Source organism: Choloepus didactylus, chromosome 2 (assembly GCF_015220235.1).
Source record: "Choloepus didactylus isolate mChoDid1 chromosome 2, mChoDid1.pri, whole genome shotgun sequence".
NCBI classification, from domain to species: Eukaryota; Metazoa; Chordata; class Mammalia; order Pilosa; family Megalonychidae; genus Choloepus; species Choloepus didactylus.
The window spans coordinates 99,099,943-99,114,586 of record NC_051308.1 but is presented as its reverse complement, the minus strand read 5'-3'; the positions used below and the strand labels follow the sequence as shown (position 1 = coordinate 99,114,586).

General features: G+C 39.2%; 1 long non-coding RNA gene across 2 annotated transcripts in view; it reads right to left on the bottom strand.

Moving 5' to 3' along the window:
- The window catches only part of LOC119526412, a 188,340-nt gene extending 173,710 nt beyond the window's left edge, over positions 1-14,630 (bottom strand). For both annotated transcript variants that reach the window (XR_005215177.1, XR_005215178.1), the window contains exons 1-2: positions 14,239-14,630; positions 13,484-13,549 (exon numbers count right to left, since the gene is read on the bottom strand). This is a non-coding gene — a long non-coding RNA (uncharacterized LOC119526412). The remainder of the gene's footprint in view (positions 1-13,483; positions 13,550-14,238) is intronic.
- Between the last annotated feature and the right edge of the window lie 14 nt (positions 14,631-14,644).

The following is a 14,644-nucleotide window of genomic DNA, read 5'->3' as shown; positions in this document are numbered from 1 at the left end:
CAGGGGGAAATTCATCTGTGTATTGGAAGATTTTTTAAGCTTTTAATATGATTTCAAACATAAGAAAATTACAAAAATATATAAAAAATCTCCCCAAATGTGAAAAAAAAATTATAAGAGGATATTATGAACAACTGTATGGCAACAAACTGGATAATGTAGAAGAAATGGACAATTTCCTGGAAACATATGAACAACCTAGACTGACCGGAGAAGAAATAGAAGACCTCAACCAACCCATCACAAGCAAAGAGATCCAATCAGTCATCAAAAATCTTCCCACAAATAAATGCCCAGGGCCAGATGGCTTCACAGGGGAATTCTACCAAACTTTCCAGAAAGAACTGACACCAATCTTACTCAAACTCTTTCAAAACATTGAAGAAAATGGAACACTACCTAACTCATTTTATGAAGCTAACATCAATCTAATACCAAAACCAGGCAAAGATGCTACAAAAAAGGAAAACTACCGGCCAATCTCCCTAATGAATATAGATGCAAAAATCCTCAACAAAATACTTGCAAATCGAATCCAAAGACACATTAAAAAAATCATACACCATGACCAAGTGGGGTTCATTCCAGGCATGCAAGGATGGTTCAACATAAGAAAAACAATCAATGTATTACAACACATTAAAAACTCGAAAGGGAAAAATCAATTGATCACCTCAATAGATGCTGAAAAAGCATTTGACAAAATCCAACATCCCTTTTTGATAAAAACACTTCAAAAGGTAGGAATTGAAGGAAAATTCCTCAACATGATAAAGAGCATATATGAAAAACCCACAGCCAGCATAGTACTCAATGGTGAGAGACTGAAAGCCTTCCCTCTAAGATCAGGAACAAGACAAGGATGCCCGCTGTCACCACTGTTATTCAACATTGTGCTGGAAGTGCTAGCCAGGGCAATCCGGCAAGACAAAGAAATAAAAGGCATCCAAATTGGAAAAGAAGAAGTAAAACTGTCCTTGTTTGCGGATGGTATGATCTTATATCTAGAAAACCCTGAGAAATCAACGATACACCTACTAGAGCTAATAAACAAATTTAGCAAAGTAGTGGGATACAAGATTAATGCACATAAGTCAGTAATGTTTCTATATGCTAGAAATGAACAAACTGAAGAGACACTCAAGAAAAAGATACCGTTTTCAATAGCAACTAAAAAAATCAAGTAGCTAGGAATAAACTTAACCAAAGATGTAAAAGACCTATACAAAGAAAACTACATAACTCTACTAAAAGAAATAGAAGGGGACCTGAAAAGATGGAAAAATATTCCATGTTCATGGATAGGAAGGATAAATGTCATTAAGATGTCAATTCTACCCAAACTCATCTACAGATTCAATGCAATCCCAATCAAAATTCCAACAACCTACTTTGCAGACTTGGAAAAGCTAGTTATCAAATTTATTTGGAAAGGGAAGATGCCTCGAATTGCTAAAGACACTCTAAAAAAGAAAAACGAAGTGGGAGGACTTACACTCCCTGACTTTGAAGCTTATTATAAAGCCACAGTTGCCAAAACAGCATGGTACTGGCACAAAGATAGACATATAGATCAATGGAATCGAATTGAGAATTCAGAGATAGACCCTCAGATCTATGGCCAACTGATCTTTGATAAGGCCCCCAAAGTCACTGAACTGAGCCATAATGGTCTTTTCAACAAATGGGGCTGGGAGAGTTGGATATCCATATCCAAAAGAATGAAAGAGGACCCCTACCTCACCCCCTACACAAAAATTAACTCAAAATGGACCAAAGATCTCAATATAAAAGAAAGTACCATAAAACTCCTAGAAGATAATGTAGGAAAACATCTTCAAGACCTTGTATTAGGTGGCCACTTCCTAGACTTTACACCCAAAGCACAAGCAACAAAAGAGAAAATAGATAAACGGGAACTCCTCAAGCTTAGAAGTTTCTGCACCTCAAAGGAATTTCTCAAAAAGGTAAAGAGGCAGCCAACTCAATGGGAAAAAATTTTTGGAAACCATGCATCTGACAAAAAGACTGATATCTTGCATATACAAAGAAATCCTACAACTCAATGACAATAGTACAGACAGCCCAATTATAAAATGGGCAAAAGATATGAAAAGACAGTTCTCTGAAGAGGAAATACAAATGGCCAAGAAACACATGAAAAAATGTTCAGCTTCACTAGCTATTAGAGAGATGCAAATTAAAACCACAATGTGATACCATCTAACACCGGTTAGAATGGCTGCCATTAAACAAACAGGAAACTACAAATGCTGGAGGGGATGTGGAGAAATTGGAACTCTTATTCATTGTTGGTAGGACTGTATAATGGTTCAGCCACTCTGGAAGTCAGTCTGGCAGTTCCTTAGAAAACTAGATATAGAGCTACCATTCGATCCAGCGATTGCACTTCTCGGTATATACCCGGAAGATAGGAAAGCAGTGACACGAACAGATATCTGCACGCCAATGTTCATAGCAGCATTATTCACAATTGCCAAGAGATGGAAACAACCCAAATGTCCTTCAACAGATGAGTGGATAAATAAAATGTGGTATATACACACGATGGAATACTACACGGCAGTAAGAAGGAACGATCTCGTGAAACATATGACAACATGGATGAACCTTGAAGACATAATGCTGAGTGAAATAAGCCAGGCACAAAAAGAGAAATATTATATGCTACCACTAATGTCAACTTTGAAAAATGTAAAACAAATGGTTTATAATGTAGAATGTAGGGGAACTAGCAGTAGAGAGCAATTAAGGAAGGGGGAAAAATAATCCAAGAAGAACAGATAAGCTATTTAACGTTCTGGGGATGCCCAGGAATGACTATGGTCTGTTAATTTCTGATGGATATAGTAGGAACAAGTTCACAGAAATGTTGCTATATTATGTAACTTTCTTGGGGTAAAGTAGGAACATGTTGGAAGTTAAGCAGTTATCTTAGGTTAGTTGTCTTTTTCTTACTCCCTTGTTATGGTCTCTTTGAAATGTTCTTTTATTGTATGTTTGTTTTCTTTTTAACTTTTTTTTTTCATACAGTTGATTTAAAAAAGAAGGGAAAGTTTTAAAAAAAAAAGAAAAAAAGAAAGAAAAACAAGGAAAAAAAAAAAAGATGTAGTGCCCCCTTGAGGAGCCTGTGGAGAATGCAGGGGTATTCGCCTACCCCACCTCCATGGTTGCTAACATGACCACAGACATAGGGGACTGGTGGTTTGATGGGTTGAGCCCTCTACCATAAGTTTTACCCTTGGGAAGACGGTTGCTGCAAAGGAGAGGCTAGGCCTCCCTATATTTGTGCCTAAGAGTCTCCCCCTGAATGCCTCTTTGTTGCTCAGATGTGGCCCTGTCTCTCTGGCTAAGCCAACTTGAAAGGTGAAATCACTGCCCTCCCCCCTACGTGGGATCAGACACCCAGGGGAGTGAATCTCCCTGGCAACGTAGAATATGACTCCCGGGGAGGAATGTAGACCCGGCATCGTGGGACGGAGAACATCTTCTTGACCAAAAGGGGGATGTGAAAGGAAATGAAATAAGCTTCAGTGGCAGAGAGATTCCAAAACGAGCCGAGAGGTCACTCTGGTGGGCAGTCTTACGCACACTTTAGACAACCCTTTTTAGGTTCTAAAGAATTGGGGTAGCTGGTGGTAGATATCTGAAACTATCAAACTACAACCCAGAACCCATGAATCTCGAAGACAGTTGTATAAAAATGTAGCTTATGAGGGGTGACAATGGGATTGGGAAAGCCATAAGGACCACACTCCACTTTGTCTAGTTTATGGATGGATGAGTAGAAAAATAGGGGAAGGAAACAAACAGACAAAGGTACCCAGTGTTCTTTTTTACTTCAATTGCTCTTTTTCACTCTATTACTCTTGTTATTTGTGTGTATGTGCTAATGAAGGTGTCAGGGATTGATTTAGGTGATGAATGTACAACTATGTAATGGTACTGTAAACAATCGAAAGTACGATTTGTTTTGTATGACTGCGTGGTATGTGAATATATCTCAATAAAATGATGATTAAAAAAAAAAAAAAAGACTAGAGGAAGCTGAACAACATCTCAGTGTCCTAGAAATCCACAGAACAGAAAATGAAAGAACAAAAAAAAGAATGGAGAAAAAAACTGAAAAAATCGCAATGGATCTCAGAGGTACAACAGATAAAATAAAACGTCCAAATTTAAGACTCATTGGTGTCCCAGAAGGGGAAGAGAAGGGTAAAGGTCTAGAAAGAGTATTCAAAGAAATTGTTGGGGACAACTTCCCCAACCTTCTACACAATATAAACACACAAAACATAAATGCCCAGCGAACTCCAAATAGAATAAGTCCAAATAAACCCACCCCAAGACATATTCTGATCAGACTCTCAAATACTGAAGAGAAGGAGCAAGTTCTGAAAGCAGCAAGAGAAAAGCAATTCACCACATACAAAGGAAACAATACAAGACAGTAGCAACTACTCAGTGGCCACTATGGAGGCAAGAAGGCAGTGGCATGACATATTTAAAATTCTGAGAGAGAAAAATTTCCACCCAAAAATACTTTATCCAGCAAAACTCTCCTTCAAATTTGAGGGAGAGCTTAAATTTTTCACAGACAAACAAATGCTGAGAGACTTTGCCAATAAAAGACCTGCCCTACTTCAGATTCTAGAGGGAGCCCTACCAACAGAGAGACAAAGAAAGGAGAAAGAGATACAGAGAATTTTAACAGACATATATAGTACCTTACATCCCAAATCACCAGGACACTCATTTTTCTCTAGTGATCACAGATCTTTCTCCAGAAGGGACCATAAGCTGAGACATAAAAACAAGCCTCAAGAAATTTGAAAAAAAAAAAAAAAAAAAATTGAATATACTCAAAGAACATTCTCCAAACACAATGGAATACAAATAAAAGTCAATAATTTTTTAACTATAACTCCACTATTTACTTCCTACATGATAAAAAATACACAAACTCTAAGGACAAATCAATGGTTTTGGAACTCAATGTAAAATATGTAATTTTAGACAACTATATAAAGGTGGGAGAATGAAGGAGTACAGGAATAGTTTATGTGCCCTATTGAAGTGAAGGTGGTATCAAAGAAAAACAAGATTGATAGGGATTTAAGGGGTTAATTTTAAGCCCCGCAGTAAATACAAAGAAATTATCAGAGAACATAACCATAGAGATGAAAAGTAGAGTCTGGATTAAGAGAAATGGGGGAAGGGGCATTGGGAAGTTAAGAAAGGAGTGTAGGGTTGCTGTTTGAGGTGAAGGGAAATTTCTAGTAATGGATGGTGGGAAAGAGCATAACATCATTCTAAATGTGATTAATCCCACTAATGGAAGGCTAGGAAAGGGGTGGAATGGGAAGATTTAGGCTGTATATATGTTTCCACAATTGAAAAAAGAAAAAAAAAAAAAAAGACAGTCTAACTAGACGACAATTGAATGCTAAGGATGAACTTGAATAGGACTGGAGGGTGGAAGACAGGTGACTTGAAGGGACACAGTTTAGACACAAGGAAAAGGAAATATAGAATGTAAGCATTGTATCATTGTTAAATCTCATATACTTCTTAGCTGGGCTTAATGGAGTTACATAAAAGAATGTTCTTGTTCTTGGGGAGTACATACGTGAATTATAGTGGATGTTCAAGGATGCGTGCAGCTAACTCTCATATATTCAGAAGACAGAGAAATATATGATGAATGACAGATAGGGAGGGAAAGAAATAATGATGTGACAGCATGTTAAAGTTGGTGGATTAAGCTATTGGGGGAGAGGGGTCAAGGTATGATGGAATTCTGTGTATGGGGCTAGTATTGTTTTTGCAACTATTCATGTAACTTTGAATTTATTTCAAAATAAAATAAAATTTAAAAAAATAAAAAAAAAAGATTCAACCTCATTCAGTTGGGCCACACCTTAACTGAAGTAACATCTTCAAGAGATCCTAATTACAAAGGGTTCACACCCATAGGAATGCAGATCAAGATCAAGAACATGTCTAAATTGGGGTACATAATTCAGTCCACCATAGTGATAAATGCTAAAGAGGAAGAGGAAGAGAAAACAGTAAGGGATATATGAGGATTCTACGTGGGCAGGTATGTACCAGTTTTAAAATGTGTGGTCAACTGACTCCCAGGGGTCAGGATATGACTCCCGGGGATGAATCTGGACCTGGCATCATGAGATTGAGAACATCTTGACCAAAAGGGGGATGTGAAATGAAACAAAATAAAGTTTCAGTGGCTGAGAGATTTCAAATGGAGTCGAGAGGTCACTCTGGTGGATATTCTTATGCACTATAAAGATAACAACTCTTAGGTTTTAATATATTGGAATAGCTAGAAGTACATACCTGAAACTACCAAACTCCAACCCAGTAGCCTTGACTCTTGGAGACGATTGTATAACAAGGTAGCTTACAAGAGATGACAGTGTGATTGTGAAAACCTTGTGGATCCCACTCCCTTTATCCAGTGTATGGATGGATGAGTAGAAAAGCAGGGACAAAAACGAAATGAAAAATAGGGTGGGATGGGGGGGTGATTTGGGTGTTCTTTTTTACTTTTGTTTTTTATTTTTATTCTGATTCTTTCTGATGTAAGGAAAATGTTCAAAAATAGATTGGAGTGATGAATGCATGACTATGATGGTACTGTGAACAGTTGATTGTACACCATGGATGATTGTATGGTATGTGAATATATTTCAATAAAACTGAATTTAATTTTAAAAATGTGTGGTCAAAAGGAAGAGATGTTTATTTGGTGCAAAATTTGTATTTTCTGTAGCACTCTATCCAATTTAACGTGCATGGTCAGTTTATTTGAACACCATAATTACATGGAACCTTGAATAGGGAGTGAGATCTGGTTGGTTTGCACAGATTAGTGTGATGTCCTGATATATCCCAAAGTAATCTGAGCAGAGAATAAAAATGTATTTGCAAAGCCGCCTTGAGGGACTAGGGGAAAATATGGAAATACTCAACTTCCCCTCCTGGGGAGTTACTGATATTCTCATAAGCATTGGGGGCTACAATTTAATAGGCCAAGCCCTTGATCTTGGGGCTTGCCCTTATGAAATCTATTCCTGCAAAGGAGAAGTTAATCTACTTATGATTATGCCTAAGAGTTACCCCTACAGAACCTCTTTTGTTGCTCAGATATGGCCTGTCTCTCTCTAAGCCAACTCTGCAATTAAACTCACTGCCCTCCCCCCTATGTGGGATATGACTCCCAGGGGTGTAAATCTCCCTGGCAACGTGGGACATGACTCCTGGGGATGAGCCTGGCCCTGGCATCACGGGATTAAGAAAGCCTTCTTGGACCAAAAGGGGGAAGAGAAATGAAACAAAATTAAGTTTCAGTGGCTGAGAGATTTCAAATAGAGTCAAGAGGTCATTCTGGAGGTTATTCTAATGCATTATATAGATATCCCTTTTTAGTTTTTAGTGAACAGAATAGCTGGAAGGAAATACCTGAAACTGTTGAACTGCAACCCAGTAGCCTTGAGTCTTGAAGCTTTATATATATAGCTTTTACAGTGTGACTGTGTCATTGTGAAAACCTTGCAACTGACATTCCCTTTATCCAGTGAATGGGCAGATGAGTAATAGAATAAAGACAAAAAAAAATAAATAACAGGAGGAATAAGGGGTATGGGCTGTTTTAGGTGTTCTTTTTTTTTTATCTTATTTTTTTGGAGTAATGAAAATGCTCAAAAATCGATTGTGGTGATGAATACACAAGTATATGATGAGACAGTGAACTACTATTGTACACTTTCGATGATTATCTGGCATATGAATGTATCTCAAGAAAACTGCATGTTAAAAAATGTGTGCTCAGGGAAGGAGGAGTCAATGAGAAGGTGACTTTTGAACAAACTCCTGAAGGAGTTGAGGGAGGGAGACTTTCCGACTTTCACACAGGGCTCCACGGTCAGAAGGGCCTCATGCTTGGTTTGAGGCTCTGCTATCACCATCTTGAAATTCCTAGTAATTTTTAAAGAGGCTTCACATTTTTATTTTATTTTGCACTGGGCCCAACAAATTATGGAGCTAGCTGGCCCTGCTTTCAGAGAATTAGAGGATGAACTTCAAGCATAGAGAACAGTATGGAGCATTCCTGCGGTTTTTAAGGAGGCCAAGATGACCGGAAACAGAATTGGGGCAGTAAGAGGGGTAATGTGCTACATTATATAAGGTCTTCCTAAGGACTAGGCTTTTCCTCTGGGTGAAATGGAAAGCTGGGCTTTGTGCAGCAGTGACCCCACATGTTTTAAATGGATCACTCTGGATATTTTTTTAGGAATAGACTGTAGTTGGGCCAGAATAGAATCAAATAATACTGTTAAGAAGGCTATTGCAATAATCCAAGTGAGGAATCATAGTAGCTTGGACCCTGGTGTTGTTAGGGTGAAGGTAGTGAGAAGGGGTCAGATGCTGGATGTATTTTGGACGTATAATGATAGACTTGCCAGGAAGAATCAAGGATGCCTCCAAAGTTGGCCTGAGCAACAATATTTTTTTAACTTTTTATTCTGAAATAATTTCAAACTCAAAGGAAATTTATAAGAATACTATGGAGAACTCCCATATACCCCCTATGTATATACATTTGTATGTATTTATATATTATTTATCTATCTGTTATCAGTATGGACTCAGATTCCTTTTTTATTTAATCAATTATAATTCATTTATGTCTTTATTTATATTAATACCACATTTTTCTTGGCACATTCTTGCTTTTTAGCACAAGATTTTCCAGGGCTGTCCTGGGAATCAGCCATTTTTCCAAGGAGCCCTGGTTTCTTATAGTGGGGAATGGTATTTAGAAATCAAGATCAGGGTGCTAGGTATGTGCTTGCTACTGGGGGGTCATTATCCTTTCAGCAGACAGAGCTGAAATTCATATGGATACCTCCAATTCCAATCCAATCCTACTGGGCTGGCTCTCCCCACTCATGGCAAGATGGAAAGGGAAGCCTTTCACATTTATTTATATGACTTGATGAATGTATGACCCTCATGGGCAGCTTTTTTCCCAGGAAGTAGAAGGGTGAAGTTGAGTCTAGCATACTCAGTTCATTCTTCCCAGATTCATCAATCAGGTAAGTCATTCACCACCCTGAGAACAGCATTATTAAGGGAGAAGAAAAAAAACAGGAGGTATAGCAGTTGAGCTCCCATGACCTCGAAGAAAACCTAAGGAGCAGGGATTAAGTATACTTCCTTAATGCTAATAGCATTCACACCCTCCCGTTTTTTTGTCTCCCCTCCTATTACTGTGGGAGAAGTATTTCTCTTCTCAATAACTAGTCCTTCCACTTCTCTACTCCCATCTTCTCTTGCCTTCCCAAGGATCTTGCTCCTTCAGTTATACCACTTCTGACGTCATCAAAATCTCTCTTTACTCCATTATTTAGGCCACCCACTGCCTTCCTGTTGCTGCCTTATTCTTCTTCTCTTCAGAAGCAAACTCTCAAAGAATTATCTACATACTCATCTCTACTTCCTCCCTCCAATTCATTCTTCAATCTACCTTCAATCTGGCCTTCTTCCCAATTGCTCCTCTGAAACTGCTGTTAATGTCACTTTTCTTTCAAATCTCACTTGATCTTTCAGCAACATTTAGCAATGGACTACTCCTTCCTCCATCTGATATTTGTAATATTGCCCTCTCTCTCATCCTTTCTCTTATTTTATGTTAGATCCCTCTTGGTTTATTTTGCTAGCTCTTCTTCTTTTACCAACTTCTAAATGTTGGGGAGCCCAAAAGTAGAGATCTCTATCCTGAGCCGCATTCTGTTCTCTACATTTTCAAATATGTGATTTAAAATAACACCCAAATATTCATAATTTCAAAATGTGTGTCTCAAGTTCAGATCTAGCCTGACAGCCAGGCTCATATTTCACCAGCAAATCTCTATCTCCTCCTGGAAGTCAAAGAGGCATCAAAACATAAGATGCAACAGCAGAGACTAATTTTTTTCACCCGATCCTTTTCATCTTGAGCACGCAGCTAGTATTTCCTAGCATCCCTTCTGGGTAGGTATGGCCATGGGACTCAGTTCTGGATAGCTAAAGGAGGACAGAAATGATGTAAGCTATTTCTTGGCTGGGCTATAAAAAACTCCCCTACACAATCTTCCATATCATCATTTCCTCAATTATTGGTCGGATTCAGAGGAGCCAGCAGTGGACTGAAGCCCTAGAGCAGGGCAGAGTCACAAAGTAGAAAGAGCTTGGATTCATGAATCAATATATAAAATATCATCCACTGAACTCGTTATTTTGAAGTTATTTGTTCAACAGCAGTTGACCTATCATAGATATCCAAAACTGAACTTGACTTTCCTACCCAAATCCCTTTATCCCACCAATCATTTCTATCTTGGTAATTATCATTTTTCTCCATTCTATTATTCAAGACAGAAACCTTGTTTCCTTTTCTTTTCCTTACTCCACACATTCAGCCCATAAACAAGGCCTGTTAGTTCCATCTCTGCATTATTCCAGTTTTACCAAAATAACAAACAGCCCCAAACTCTCAGTGAGTTACAGCAAATATTTATGCCTCACACATAAGTCTGCAGGCTGGCTATAACTGTGCTAGGCTCAGCTGACCTTGGCTGTGTTAGGATAAGCTGACTCCAGGCTGCAGATCAGTTTTGGGTCTCCAATCCATTCATCTCATTCTGGGACTCAGAGTGAAAAAGCAATGGCTTCCTGGAACATGCTCTTTTCAAGGTGGGTGGCAGAAGCACAAAAGAGGTGACAAAAATTTGCCATGCCTCTTAAAGCCTCAGGTTGAAATCACAATCACATGCTATGATTTCTTGTTCTTACTGACATGTTCCTCTTTTAAAATCTAAGCTCCATTAGTGCCTGCCATCTAGTAGGCATTTAATAAATACTATTAAATTAATGTTAAATGAGAGGGTTCTGGAAAAGTAGCTTGAGGTTAGACTGTTAAGGTCTTGAAATGCCATGTTAGAAAGTTTGGACTTCATCCTAATGGCACTGGTCAGCCATAGGAAAAAAAAAAGCTGCTTTAAAAGATGACTGTGATGACAGGTGGATGATGAATTTTGAAATGGAAACTATAAAAAAGTTACTATAATTGTCCAGATCAGAAAAAACCTACAGCCTGAACTAGTAGGATAGAGGGACTAGAAAGGAGACTACAGGTGCCATCAATAATTGATAACAGTAAGGGCCAACAGTAGGCCCAGACTCTGTGATGTCTTCACATCAGCCAAGCAGAATGGGTATTAGTATACTAATTTTGAAGATAAACAGGCAAAGTAAGAGAAGTTACATAATTTCTCTTAGGGCCAGGCAGCTAAGTAAAAGGTTGTGCTGTAATTCCATTCCAGGACTATCTGATTAAAAGTCCAAGAAGTGAAGGAAGAGGATTGATGCCAAGTTTCTAGTTAAGGTGATTAGTCAGATGATGTTCTTTGCTGAAATACATGAAGGTTTGATGGGAAAGGGAATGAATGCAGTTTTGGACATCTTGTGATTGAGAAGTCTATATAATATAGCAGGTGTTCTGCATGAAACTGAAATCAACCCTGGCTAACTTGCTGAACAGAATTCTTGAATGCTATCAAGAGCTCACAGAGTCAGCAGTAGTACAGGAACAAGCTTTGTAAAAAGGCCAGGAACCCAGGGATCTCAGAGGGCCAGGCAACAGGAACTAGTAATTCATTCATTCAATGGACAGTCTGTTCTATGCCAGGCACTTCAGAGTACTGAAGATACATCAGTGAACAGATAGATGATCTCCTCACCGTCGTGTAATTTACATTTGAGTGGGAGAGCCAGACAATAGATTAACTAATTAAAAATGTCAGGTGATACAAAATAAAGCAAGTAAAAGTTCTTGTTTTCTTGAGGTTAGACTGTTAAGATCTTGAAATGCCATGTTAGAGAGTTTGAACTTCATCTTAATGGCACTGGTCAGCCACATGGTCAGTCATAGAAAAAAAAAAAAGCTGCTTTAAAGGATGACTGTGACAGCAGGTGGATAAGGAGCATCTTGAGAAGGAGCCTGCAATTTTTAATGGAGTAGCCAGAAAAGTCTCTCAGCAAGATCTGGTCTGCCCACAAATGTCACCATTCATTCCCTCAAGGGTCAGAGACCTGGGAGGGAGCATCTAATTGGCAAATATGAAGGCATGTGCCTACTCCCTTAGCTCCTCTGAACTGGGAAGAGGGCAAATTGGCCCTTTAACTTGTATATGGGAGTAGGTACTACCTTCTAAGAACATACAAATATTTAGGGATTCCCCACACCCCCCAAATGAAAGGAGTTTGGATTCTAGACAGCCAAACACTCACAGAAGTGGATGCAATCAGCAAGAGAAAGTCATATGTGAAACTCAGAGAAGAGAAAAATGAGAAGAAAATAGTGCCTTCGAGAAAACCTTGAACACATTTAAGAGGCAGGTAGTAGAAGAATTGGTAAAAGAGCAAAAAGAAAAGAATCAGGAGAGAGCAGTGTTTGAGAACACAAAGATAGAGTTTACAAGGCAAATGGTTTGCTTGGAGAGAACAGTTTGAGAAGAGAGTTGGAAGTAGAAGCCAAATTGTAAATGGAAAAGGAATTAACAGAGAGGGAAGTAAGGACAGAGAAACCTCTGCGTCAAAGTGTCCCACACCATAATTAATATTTTTGTAAAAAGACTTGCAAAATATATTATTCTATGACAAGAGCAATTCAGAACTTTTGTGTAACACTCTGTCTTTACTTCATTTGAACTTCACAATAACCTTGTGAGAAAGGTCTTATTTCTATTTGGTTATGAAGGAAAATGATATGCAATATCCAATGTTGGAGAGAATTATAAATCTTTTTCTAGAATGCATCTTCTTAGTAGATATCAAAGGATTTAAAAACATATGTTCTATGACCCAGAAACTCCTCTTTCAAGGAATTTAGCCAAAAGAAATAATCATGAGCATGCATACAGATTTATCTACATGGTTGTACACAGTTTGCAATAATAAATAATTGAAAACAAGCTAACTCCAACAAGAGAGGATCGGGATGTCCATACTATGAAATTGGGTACAATTATTATAAATGTTGCAGAAAGAACTGTTCAAGAAATGACAAGGAAAATGTTTTACAATTTATGATGTGTGCAGAGACTACCAAACAGCTAACAAATTCAGTATGATTCCATTTTGGGTAAATTTTTTTTCCTTCTGTCTTCTCTGTATTTTCCAACATTTCTACAATTAAAAAAACATATATATTGCTTTTGTAATGTGAGTTTTTAAAAGAAGGTCCTGAGTGATTAAGTACTTGTTTGTGGTCACACATGGATAACTGGGAGAGGAAAGGATGGAATTCTGTCCTGATGCTTCAGTACCCTTTACACTTCAGGATGCCTTTTCGTATACAGAACAAACAAAACCGCCTTCAATAATGCAGACACACTTTCCTACTTGCTGCCCTTCAGTGTTCAATCAAGACGACAACTCCATGCCCAACATGCCAGAAACCCTAAAAAAAAAAAAAAAAAAAAAAGGCCTTCATATATTAAGGAGGGAAGGAGAAAACAATTTTACGCAAGTGAGGATGGCTGGAGATTGCTGAAACAATAATAATAAAGGCATTATGAGCCCCCAAATTACTACAGATGTGTGACTATGTCAACCCAATAAAAAGTAACAGACACCCCACCTGAAGCCTTCTAAGATCTAGAGTCCAGCCTTCCAACACCCAGATCCGGAATCATTCGGTTTTCAAGCACTCTCTCATAGAAGGGGTTGTTCCCTACAGAAGAGACGCTAGGGGAGGATGTGGGGTGTCGGTAGGAAAGCGGTGGGGGGCGCACTTAGAACACGTAAAAATCGACAAGTTCTGTGCCTTCCGCGGTTGGCTCCCTCCTCTGAGTACACAGCACTAATATTCCTTCGAGACCCAGCAACAGCCTGCAGGCCTCACCCAAGAGCTCACACCTTCCAACCCGACCCTGTGGCGAGCTACGAAGGGAAAACTGGATAATGTGTTCAGTATCAAAGTTCTGTGAGTCTTCGAGCCAGCGTCGCCCTGTGGCCGCCAGACTACGCGAGCCCGCGAGCAAGAGGACGTGTGGGCGAGGAAGGGTGCGGCCCACCACGCTGGCAGGGCTCGTTTCAGGATCTCAGCAAAACTGACTAACAACAATATTATTAATTAGGTAAACTTACTGGCCCAAACATCCCTAAAAATCCTTTAGCTTAGTGACTGCAGTAAACTGAGACACTGAGTGCCTCCCGCACCCAGACACGTGCTGTGGGAGCTCACCATGTCCAACCGCGCCACGGCTGGGCTCCAAGGACTTCCTACCTCCGCGCACGCGCCACACGGGCCCGTGCCTCGCCTTTTCCGCTGAGCGCTTAGAACCAAGCTACGGTGGCTCTGCTGGAGATAAATTATTAATGCGCTCTGCAACCACTGCTTTGCAAACTCATTTCAAGAAGTATTAACTAATTGGGAGATGTTGGAAAGGTGACCACAAAGGCACTGGGAAAGGGCGTGGACAAATACATCTGAGAATAGGAGGAGGCAATTTGTGCACGAGCACGAGGAGGAAAGAAATTCGTCCTCCGCCTT